The 12,417-nt window shown below is 41.9% G+C and overlaps 1 long non-coding RNA gene across 1 annotated transcript in view; it reads left to right on the plus strand.

Moving 5' to 3' along the window:
- The first annotated feature begins 1,344 nt into the window (after positions 1-1,344).
- The window catches only part of LOC109968641 (uncharacterized), a 12,852-nt gene continuing 1,779 nt past the window's right edge, over positions 1,345-12,417 (plus strand). Inside the window, exons 1-2 of the long non-coding RNA XR_002276145.1 lie at positions 1,345-1,557; positions 2,507-2,588. This is a non-coding gene — a long non-coding RNA (uncharacterized LOC109968641). The remainder of the gene's footprint in view (positions 1,558-2,506; positions 2,589-12,417) is intronic.

The raw sequence follows: 12,417 nt of genomic DNA on the forward strand, positions 1-12,417 counted from the left end.
AAAAAAAAAAATCCCAGTCCACAAGCATCCTCATTCACAACACGTTCATTTAGATTTTCACGTTATGATACATGTTCACATTATTTGACCATCTAAAAATAAAATTTTAAATTTAAATGAAGATATGAAATACAATGACTTAAAATTATATTATTGTATATACTAGGTCATCAAATCAGTGTCAGTAAATTGGGCCCTAAAAGAGGTCAACAAAAGATTAGGAAACTCAATACAGCAAACTGAACTGTCTAATACCTCAACAAAACCAACTGGCCTGACAAATGACACACACAGGGGAACATATACATATACATATTAGGCTGGCCAAACCAATAACACACACAAGGGGTAAACTAAAGACACTACCAAAGCAATCAACTAACACTAAACAGTCTGCTCTCAACTAAATATTGAAGCATTTAGGGCCCAATTTATCTGATGTTAATTTTGTATTTTCTAGTGATGGTAGATGAGGCGTCATGAAGCGTTTCGACACATTGCCAAACTCTTTTGATACTGTGTCACTGAATACTGACACCTGCTGGACCTTAAAAATCCCTACAGGCAACCTAGTTGACAAAACTCAACTGACACTGATTTGATGACCTAGTATATACAATAATATAATTTAAGTCATTGTATTATTTCATATCTTCATTTAAATTTCCTTGATATTTTTAGATAGTCAATAATGTGAACATGTATCATAATGTGAAAATCTAAATGAACGTGTTGTGAATGAGGATGCTTGTGGACTGGGATTTGTTTTATTTATTTATTTATTTTTTTACAAATTGTTAAAAAATGTTTTTCCAACGTTTTGACATTGAGTCTATTACGCTTTTTTGATACAACTTCTCCAGCTGTAGAAAACACCCACTCACACGGCACAGATGAGGCTGGAGTGCAGAGAAATTGTAAGGCAAGTCGGAAGAGGTTTGGATAGATTGCCTTTTGGTTGTCCCAGTATCTTATAGGATCCTGGGACCTGGCAATATTGCCCTCTGCCAGGTATCTCTGCACCTCCTGGATGGCATCAGCTGTGACAGAGATTCGTTTTGGCAGATGCATCCCGTTGACGTATGCGCTTTTTTATAAACACAGTTTGGCGCGGCAGTGTCAGTACAGTTTGTTTTCCTGTATCGTTCACGTGACTTTCTTAAAGCGATACGCGCACCGACACGGGGTTTTGCTCTACGAATGTGGCGACGCATTGGTGTTGCCGGACCCATCACTACTAATCTCAAACAATATTTACTTACAACTTAACCTACACACATCAAGAAATTACCCACCCAAGTCCATGGCTGTGGTGGTTTAGGCCAGGACTGAGGCCTTCACACAGTGCTAAAATGCTCATGTTTATACTGCTTACCATATTCACCATCTTAGTTAAGCATGTTAGCATTATTACATGGGATGAAGCCTGTTGCCCACATACAGCTCACAGCAATGCACACGGTTCAGTTGATTGGTTAGACCACCACTTTGGTCAAGACTGAAAAGCGTTACGATGCAGCAGAAGAGGCGAGCCCATTAGCAAGTCAACCAGCTGTGGTGAGTTCAGACACTTCTGTATGTGACCGGGCCAATTTACAGGCCTAGGCAACTCAGACCGTAGTAACTTTTAGTAGTTCCCCAAGAATAACATCATTACTGTTTTCAGAGGTCAAATTCATGCAAACTTCCCCAGTACTGAGCTGCTACCCCCAGATAGATCTGCAAACACTGAGACGTTGGAGTTACTCACACAGATAAAACTGAGTCAAAATATAATTTAACAGTGGAAATGTTTTAAGAAGCCTAACCCCAGAAGCTAAAAGTGACTGATTTGTTAAAATCAAGAAAGTTTCACTTTCCTATAACAAGTGTTACAGTTGACGTCATTTTGTCTTAGAACATGGGCAGTAAACTCCAGGAACATGTTTCAATTTTTCATAAAGGCCAATGAAAAAATGTTGAATGAGAGCTTGCATTGAGTTACAGAAGCTGGTGGAATAGAGGTTAGTGGCGATGTGAAGTCATGACTTCTGTTCTCTACAAGTGTGTTATACACACTGCAGCAGTAAATTGGATACAACTGAGTGCAGATGTTATTGAAGGTGTGTATGGCTTATGGATATCCACAGATGTGTTTGGAGCAAATTCTGTTGCATAAATAAACAAATATATATATTAATCTTTCAGAAGGTTTCCTTGCATCATAAGAATCCCTAAGGAGTCTTGTGAAACCAGTCATGTGAAAATTAAGCCTTCTCCAAGTCCACTAAACACATGTAGACTGGATAGAATCCACATTGTTTCTCGTGAATCTGAGTTTCAACAATTGGTCAGAGTTCCCTGCGCATCAGAGCTTACTATTTATGGGGCTGTGCAGCCGCAGACCGGTCAGAGTGTCCATGCTGAACCCTGTCAAAGTGCCTACAATGGGCACGTGAGCATCAGAAGTGGACTGTGGCGCAATGGAGGAAGGTGGCCTGATTAATCATGTTTCCTTTCACATCAGGTGGACGGTTGGGTTATGCATCATTTGCCTGGAGTAGAGATGGCCTCAGGAAGCACTAGGGGAATAAGGCAAACTGGTGGAGGTAGGGTGATGTTCTGCTGGGCAACCTCATGTCCCAGCATTTGTACCTAAACAGTGTTGCAGATCAAGTCCACCCCTTCATGACAAAAGTCAAGTCAATTTTATTGTCAGTTCTTCTATATGAACAAGACATACAGAGGATTGAAATTACATTTCAATCAGACCCACAGTGAAGGCTGTGACAGAAAACACAGACCATACAATATACTGTATAAACAACCACTATATATGCATATGAGAAAATAAATTATCGTATAATTGGGCTGCCATATGTACAATTAAAAATAGCAAGGCAAATGATAATAGCAATTTGTGCAAGAATAGTATACACTGTGTACAAGGTAGCAGTAATGAAAATCCTTTATGTAAGGTGTCTAGTACTTTGTGTGAATAAGTGTGTATCTGTGTACGTGTTAACAGTGATAGATTTACAGTCCAGGCTTCATGGAGCAGAAAGCAGGGGTGGGGAGAAAAAGAGAGTTTAATTTCCTGACATCTTGGTGCATAAACCTGTCTCTTAAGTCTGCTTGTTCGAGCCTGGAGGCTCCGGGACCTCCTCCCAGATGGTAGGAGACTAAGGAAGCTGTGTGAGGGGTGGGTGGGTGTTATAAATGTCCAAAAGGCAGGTGAGTGAAGCTCTAATGATCCTCCCTGCTGCATTCACTATGTGCTGAAGGGTTTTCCAGTTAGAGGTGGTGCAGGTTCCAAACCACACAGTGATGCAGCTGGTCAGGATGCTCTCAATGATACCATGATAGAAGGAGCACATAATAGGTACTGAGGCTCGAGCTCTCCTCAGTTTGTGGAGGAAATAGAGGGACTGCTGAGCTTTCTTGGCCAGTAATGCAGTGTTGTTGTTCTAGGAGACATCCTCTTTTATGTGCACACCCAGAAACCTGGTACTGGTCACTCTCTCCACAGCAGCAGCATCAATGGTCAGAGGAGAATGCTGGGTGTGCGCTCTCCAAAAGTCAATTACAATCTCCTTCGTCTTCTCCACATTTAAAAAGAGATGATTGTCTCTGCACTGCATTGGCTTACCTCAGTCCTGTAGCTTGTCTCATTATTATTGGAAATGAGACCCACCATGGTTGTATAATCCACAAACTTTATGAAGAGGTTGGTACTGTACTTTGGTGTGCAGTCATGTGTCAGCACGGTGAAAAGCAGGGAACTAAACACACATCCTTGGGGGGCCCTGTATTCAGTATGATGGTACTGGATGTGCTGCTGCTGCTGACCTGAACTGCCTGCAGCCTCCCAGTAAGAAAATCCAGCAACCAGTTACAAAGAGAGGTGTTCATGCTGAGCCAGTCTAGTTTCTGTATTCCTTGATGGCAGTGGCCTCCTTCTGCAGCATAATGCACCCTGCAAAACATGTTCAAGAATGGGTTGATGAACATGGCAAACAGTCCTAGGTGTCGACTTGGCCCCCAAATCCCCCAGATCTCAGTCCAATTGAGCATCTGTGGGATTTGTTGAAAAAACTGGTCCATGGGGTTCCCACCTCATAACTGACAGGACTTAAAGGATCTGCTGCTGATGTCTTGGTGTCAGATACCAGAGGACATGTTTAGAGGCCTTATGGAGTCCATGATGGCTCAGAGCTGCCTGGGAAGCATGAGGTGGACCAACATAATATTAGGCAGGTGGTTTTAATGTTGTGGCTGATTGGTTGTAAATTGTAATGTTTGTTTACTGTTTTCCATCAGTTAACTTTACCCGTGCAGCTTATCTGCAGTTAGCATCTTCTCAAGACAGACATCCTTACTATGTAAAAAAAAGAAGCAATTTTTGCAATTGTCACATTTGAAACTAGGTGATTTCAGATTCAGATAGCATATCCAGTATCAACAAAATGTGACTTAAGATTAGAGTACGTCTGATTATAAAGATCAGACATGCTCTACTGTGGGTGTCGATACATCACAGGGGTCATACCTTTGAGAGATGGTGAGAGTGGGCATCCTTGCCTGGTACCCTACTGTAAAATGAAACTTTGTGACCTGATCCCATTTGTACTTATTGTCGCCCTAGGTGATGTATACAGTGTTCTTATCCAATGGATGAACGACTCTCTAAACCCAAATCTGCGTGGTGTATAAAAGAGAAATGTCCAGATAACTTTGTCAAATGCTTTCTTTGCATCTAGTGATAAAATTATGGTTTTGGTTTGTTTTTGTTGTGCAAGATTAATTCAATTAAATAATCTACGGATGTTGTCTGAAGCATTCCTGTTTTTAATGAAGCCTGTTTGGTCTGGGTGGATTAGTATTGGAGTGACTGTCTCTATTCTAGTAGCTAGGGCTTTGGTAATGATTTTTAAGTCTGAATTAATAAGTGATAAGGGACGGTAACTAGAAGGGTGGATCGGGTCTTTGTTTGGTTTTAATAAGAGTGTCATGGTGGCTGTGTTCATGTGTGTTGGTATTGTGGAGGTGTCTTTAACTTCTGTGGTGACTCTGAGGAACAGTGGTGATAGGATTTGACAAAAATGTTTATAAAATTCAGCTGGTAGTCCATCAGGTCCAGGTGATTTGTTATTTGGCATTGAAATCAGTGCTTTATGGAGTTCGTCGATAGTGAGAGAAGCATCTAATCTGTCAGCTTGTTCTCTGGATAATGTTGGCAGTTCTAAACTATGTAAGAAAATGTCTATTTCTGATGAATTTGAGTTGTAATTGGTGGAGTAAAGTTTACTGTAAAAGGTTTGGAATACGTTAATATCTTGTGGATTATAAGCAATTTCACCTCTAGGATTAAATATGGATGGGAGTGATGCTTTTTCCTTTTTGTGTTGTAATTGATTAGCCAGATAACTGCCTGTTTTGTTGCTATACTGAAAGTGTTCATATTTGAGTTGTTGAATGAGAAACTGCGCTTTTTTTAATATAATATTTTCAAGTTGCATTTTTAGTTCGCTTAATTCATTTTGTGTTTGCTCGCTAGGGTTTTGGGAATGTAAATCTGTGAGTTGTTTTATCTTTTGTTCTAAGGTGCTTTCCAGTTCCAGTTTTTTCTTTGTACGATGAGTATGATATTATTTTCCCTCTAATTACTGTTTTGCCTGTTTCCCATAATAATGAGATTTCTGGAGTTGTTCATTTCCAGAAAGAATGCCCACTCTTTTTTTAGTAAAGGTAATACAATCTAAGTCCTGGATTAATGATGTATTGAAGCATCATCTTCTAGAGGGTTTAGTATGGGCTTCAATATTTAATGTGAGGGGAAATGGGAGCATGATCACTAATTATAATGGAGTGGATTGTGGTGTCTGTTACATGTTGGGTAAGGGAATTACTGATAAGAAAGAGGTCTATTTGAGAAAAAGACTGATGAAGGGAGGAAAAGTAGGTGTATTCTCTAGATGTAGGATTACTCATTCTCTAGCTATCACCAAGTCCATAATGCTCCATATATTTTTTTATTTCAGTGGAGTGCCAATTTCTTATATTGCTGGAGATGCTTGAATGGTCAATTTCCAGGTTAATAACAATGTTAAAATCACCAGCAATAATAATATTTGTTGAGTTGCATAAAGATGAGAAAAACATATGAAAAAAGGATGAATCATCATTACTGGGGCCGTATATGTTCGCAATTGTATATGTTGTCTGGTTAATGGATACCTTAATAATTATAAATCTGCCTTCTGGATCAGTGATAGATGTATTATGAATTAATGGGATATTTTTATTAATTAAAATTGAGACGCCTCTTTACCTACTGTTATATGTTGATGAAAATATTTGGTTAAATTGTTTGAATTTAAGGTTTTGTGATTCTGGATTTGTTAGGTGGGTTTCTTGTAAAAAGCATATATCAGCATTTAATTTTATCAGATGGTTAATGATTTTAATCCTCTTAACCTGGATCCGGAATCCACACACATTACATGGCACTATTTTAAGTGACCGAGTGATTGTTTGTTATAGATATGTGTTCATAAGATGAAAGGAGGGAAGATGTGGGAAGGAGAGAGAAAGGGGGAAAAATAAATAAATAAATAAATACAAAAAACAAAAACAATAAAACAAAACAAACAAACAAAAAAGCATAAAAGCGGTTTAACGGGATCTAGGGTTGATGCATGCGTGTTAAGAGTGTGAGCATAGCAGTACAAAAAAACAGGCAAGTATACATTTCCACATGGTGTGATTAAAACAAAAACAGAAACAGAATAACAGAGTAAAAAGAGATGGTGCAAGAGATGGTTGTAGCAGTCCGTGTGGGATAGGGGTTGCTCTGTGTGTGGATGTGAGAGACCAGGGTGATGAAAGGGGGTGAATTATTTAACATATAATGTAGCAGTCACTGGTTGGTCTGTAGAAATCACAAAAGCCACGGGGCAATGTTCAAGTCACGATAGAGCTGTCCTTCAATGTACTGTATAATTTGTCCACAATGATATTTGCCCGTTTGTTCTGCCTGTGTTGTTTCATGATGGGATAAAGGATTTTTCATCGTTCATTTATTTCAAGTGCGACTTGATCATTGAGTCCCAAATTTGTGCCTCTCAGTTCCTTTCCTTTACTTTTAATCAGTTCTTTGTGCTTGTAGTGTTCTATTATTGGCCGGGATGTTTTGATGGAACGTGGGCCAAGGCGGTGTACGTTGGTGAAAGCTGAACTTATTAACAGTATCCGGTGGAATTTTGAGTTGATTTTTGATGAAGTCCTTAACCAGTGTTTCAGGGTTGTCGGGTGATTGTTCTGGAATGCCGGTGAAAATCAGGTTATTGCGCATTTCTGTTTGAATGTCCACGTGTAGATCACATTCCAGCAAGGAGGTGTGAGCTCCGGCTCACCAAATGACCAATAGGATTACAATGCATGAATTGTTGTACCTTTGTTGAGTGCAGAGCAGCCCAAGAAGATAAAATGTATTGTAAGACCTGAATTCGAGGTCAGTGGATGGAACTCCTGCAGGAGCTCCGTCTCTCTGATCCCAGCACTGTAAGGCCTACCTGTGATCAGACATGCAGTAAACTCTCCGCTGATTTTAAACAGTCCTCTCCTGTCGTCACTTCTCGTGCTTCCAACAAAAGAATTGGGTTAATTTCTGACAAAGAGGTTAGAATCTAACAGGTCGATGAATGATTCCAGGTCCGATATATCCTCCAGTATGTGAAAGGTCCGTTGTGGTTATTGTCGGCAGCTTGCAATTCTGATGGATTGCTCGTTTGATACCAGTATTGGGTTATAGATGGACGATGACAATTGGCAAAGCTCAAAGAAGGTTGCTGGAGAAGGTTTAAGGTGGAGCTACAGTTAACTGCCTGATCTGCAGGTTGAAGTGGAGCCTGCAGGGTGCTGGCAAAGGCAGCAAGCGGAGGCAGGGGTTGCAGGTGGAGTCGGAGCTTGCAGGGTGATGGCAGAGCCTGGAGGTGGATACTGGGGCTGCAGCTGTCTCTCAGACTCTGCAGGTGGAGAAGAATCTTGCAGTTTGCCTGCAGGAGTTGTAGGTGGCGGCGGCAGGGTGCTGGTGGAGGCTGCATGTGGGGAGGGGGCTGTCAGTTAGAGAATGCAGGTGGACGTCAAGCCTGCAGGGTGCTGGCAAAGGCTGCGGGCGGAGGCCGGGGCTGCAGATGGAGTCGGAGGATGCAGGGTGATGGCAAAGCCTGCAGGCGGAGGCTGGGGTTGCAGCTGTTGACCAGAGCCTGCAGGCATGAGGCAGAGTCTGCAGTGTGATGGCAGAGCCTGGAGGCAGATGCTGAGGCTGCAGCTGGCAGGCTCTGCAGGTGGAGGAGGAGCCTGCAGGGTGCTGGCAGAGGCTGCAGGTGGAGGATGAGGCTTCGTTTGTTGGCCAGAGGCTGCAGGCAAAGGATGGGGTTGCAACTTTCAGCTAGAGCTTGCAGGTGGAGGAGAATCTGGCAGAGTGCTGGCAGGAGCTGTAGGTGGAGGCTGCAGGCCAGAGACTGCAAGTAGAGGCGGAGCCTGTAGGGTGCTGACAGAGGATGCAGACAGAAGCTGGCACTGCAGCTGTCAGACCAGACCCTGGAGGTGGAGGCGGAGCCCACAGGGTGCTGGCAGAGACTGAAGGGGGAAGCTAGGTCTGCAGTCTCTGCCAGAGGTTGCAGGTGGAGCCGGGGCCTCTATGGTGCTGGCAGAGGACGCAGGTGGATGCTAGTGCTGCAGCTCTCTAGCCAGAGCCTGCAGGGTGCTGTCAGAGGATGCAGGGGAGGCTGGGGCTGCAGCTATTGGCCAGAGACTGCAAGTGGAGGTGGAGCCTGCAGGGTGCTGGCAGAGCATGCACCAGATAGATGTTTACTGTAAAATGGATGCTGATGTGCACCTGAGTGGCTGCAGGTAATGGTCAGCAGAGATAGTAGCAGAGTGGTTAAACATGTGGCTGGCAGAGGATTAACATGGCAGTATACAGTGGCTGTAGTTGGAGAATGGAACTTAGTTGATCTGGTTTGTGGATTAAGGCTGTGGTGATATAAAAACAATGCTGAGTTAAAGTTGCTTTGAGTCATGTGATTTGTTTCTATGATGTCAATCTACAATATTATTTAGAGATTCTGTCTTTTGTAGTTCTCCTAAAATCTCCTACTTTAATTATGTTTCTTAGCTCTTTTATTTGGTGGCTTCTCAGGCTCTGGTTCTCCCGCGGTGTCGACATCATGAAGGGGAGGATAGACTCCAACACTGTATGACACGTCCACATCCACCAGTCCGTCTTTACTGGCCAATGTTGTGGTCAGGGGACGATTCAGTCGCTCCCACAGCTTCTGCTTGATATGACGCCTGAGCTCCAAAGTGTATGGACGAGCCATGCCATCCATGTACTTGTGAGGAGCAAAAATAGAATTAAAATTGAACAATACAGGACTAAAAGTGTTTTTTATGGAAAAGCTGAGAGACAGATTCTAATGCAGCTGGAAAGGTGTGACGTGACTTTTGACACACACACATGCTTCAGCATGTCATCGACCACTTCATAGTAGATCTGCTGGTACTCTTCCACTGAGCGGTTGTGGATCCTCATAGGGCTGTCCTGTCACAGCGGAGGAGTGGAGGGCTGGGGGCGACAGTGGAGACCACTGCAGGTCCTCTGGTGGGATGGGATGGCAGACTGAGGGATCGGCCATCAATTGGAAGGATGGGCTACTGAGGTCCGCTTCCTCTTCTGGGGATGGCGGGGAGTAGATGGAACCTGGTGGTGCTTTGGTTGTAAATTCAGCAACATATGAGGAAAAACATCAGGCTTCAGTGAAACTATTACTTTATAACAAACTTCTACAATCTCACAAGAGAAAATCGACCTCAGATATACTGCAGATGACTACTTTGTCAAAATAAAGACACCTTCACAGATTCTGTCCTACAGGATTTTAGAGCTACAACCTTTACTTTATTGTATACCTGGCTACAAAAAGAATTTCATTTGAAAAAGAGTACAAATTAACTAGACAGTCTAGACTATCTCAACATGTTCAGTGTTGACAGCGCACTCTGCTATACATTTTCCATGTTGTAAAGAAGCCTGGTCCTTGAGGGTTACACAGTCAACAATATGTTTCATAAACCCATGATAAAACATGCACTTTTCACCTGGTTGTCCCTGCAGCATGGACACTGTCTGTAGGGTCCAGGTGTCCTTGCATGCCCTACATGGCGGGGAGAGATTCGCCTTCGGTGTCGCAGGCCCATGGGCACATCACTCTGTAACAATACACACATGTTTGAATGAGACTTTGTATGTACATTAGACCTGTTTGCCCTTCCAGCCCATGAGCTGCTGGGCCCCTGCTAACTCCCAGTGTGTACAGTTGTACTTTGCTGGACTATTATGTGGCTACCGATTGTCTGTGGTAACCTAAATAAACATAATATATGCTAATAATATGCTATGTCAGCACACAATTGAAATACGGAAGGTTTTGGCACAGGGGATCATAATCTTCACGAACAGAGCCTCACAGCTGGGGAAGCAGGACCCTACTGAAGGCCTTTATCATGTCAGCTGTATTGTGTTTTAGTATTACATATCACACATCCCCCAAAGAACAAGTTGTCGCTTACATCACCACCATGTATCCCAGCTGGCAGCTGGTTTACTGTTAGTATATCATTGATTTAAACGCATATTTTCACATCCTGTGTCAGCACTTTGTACAGTCTCATACTGTACTTTATAGTATAGTATATAGGTATTAGTATATTATAGGTTCAGCATGAAGTCTTAAGCCTGAAGATCTTTTTCCTCTCCACTTGAACTCAAACATAAATGCAACACATGATGGGTGGTAAAGTTTTTTTCTTCTCTGGGATTCTGCATCATTTATCATATCTCCCCTGTATTCAACAACAAATTCTCCTTTGTAAACTGAACCCTTTGCAAACACACCACATCCTGCAAAAGACAATGAAAACATTTTAAACAGGAAAAGCGATCCATTCTACCATTATTAATTAGTCTATGGTAATATGTGATGCAGAAAATGCACATCTTGCAGGTAAAGAATGACAATTACACAAAAACGTAACATAATGAATGGTAGCTGATTTGAGAAAATTAGCAAGAGTGTATTTAATGTATCTTGAAGGTCTGAAATAGATGCTCATCAGATAATAATTGTACATGTTAGTAATTTTTAAATGTTACATTTCATCAGACATCACCTTACCTTATACTGCATTGATGTACTTCACCTCTAATTTGCATCCTTTGTCAGTCTTTGAAACAATATGGTCCTTAAGGGGGCTGACTTGTGGTGGCATTTTAAGATTCTTAACAGAACACAAGGGTTAAACTGTAGCAAAAAAATTTGTTTGCATTGGTTTCAGTTACAGATTGAGGTTTTTAAAGTTATTGGCTATATAATATTTTGTGTAACAGTTGTGCTCAGATAGTTAAATTAGGGTTTCTCCTCTCTCTCAGGCTACCACTTCTTAAAGTAATTTTAATAACAGATACTCAAATAGAAAACAATCTGATATGGAGAGCTATTAAAAATAAAACTCTTGCTGTAGCCTAAAACCTCAAGGGGTTATTTACATTGCAGGATGCAAATACACACCCTGAGAAGCAGACACTTTATGCAACATATAGTTGTGAAATAAACTGTATTGTAATCGGTTTTTATTTTTTTTGGACAATATAGTGAAATAAATGACAATGTGAAACTGGAATACATGCAGAATCAACCAGGTCTTTTCAGTAAACAGTGAGAAAACACAAATACCCGAAGTCAGAATTTGTGGTCAGTTAAATATCTGGCACAAATCTAGCCTTGAGGGTAGCAATTCTCACATGTACTGTATTTAGTCTCAAATCTCTCACAATATCATGCAGAATCTGGCCCTATCATTTTCCCTGGTAGCCACAGGCAGTTATTTAACTATTTTGCACCATAACCTAATTTACTCTATCAGACAACCTCACATTATAGACCTGTTTGTTTTAATTTGACCAAATCATTCACTATGACAGAAAACTTTAGTTAACCAGGTAGCTAGTTAATGTACTTTCAGCCCCAGTAATATGCTGTTTGGCTAGCATCCAATACGACAATATGACCCCGGCTGAATGTAACTACGATGTGGGAAACAAGGAACTGCTGGCCATAAAATTGGCCCTTGAAGAGTGGTGGCACCTCCTCGAGGGTGCCGACCAACCTTTTTCAGTCTGGACCGATCATAAGAACTTGGCCTACCTCCAGTCAGCTAAAAGACTGAACCCCCGACAAACGAGGTGGGCCTTGTTCTTTGATCGGTTCCGGTTTACCCTCTCATATCGGCCGGGGTCTCGCAATCAGAAACCAGATGCCCTCTCCCGACAATATAACCCCTCAGCCACTGATGACACTCCGGAGCCCATTCTTC

Source organism: Monopterus albus, unplaced genomic scaffold (assembly GCF_001952655.1).
Source record: "Monopterus albus unplaced genomic scaffold, M_albus_1.0 scaffold157.1, whole genome shotgun sequence".
NCBI classification, from domain to species: domain Eukaryota; kingdom Metazoa; phylum Chordata; class Actinopteri; order Synbranchiformes; family Synbranchidae; genus Monopterus; species Monopterus albus.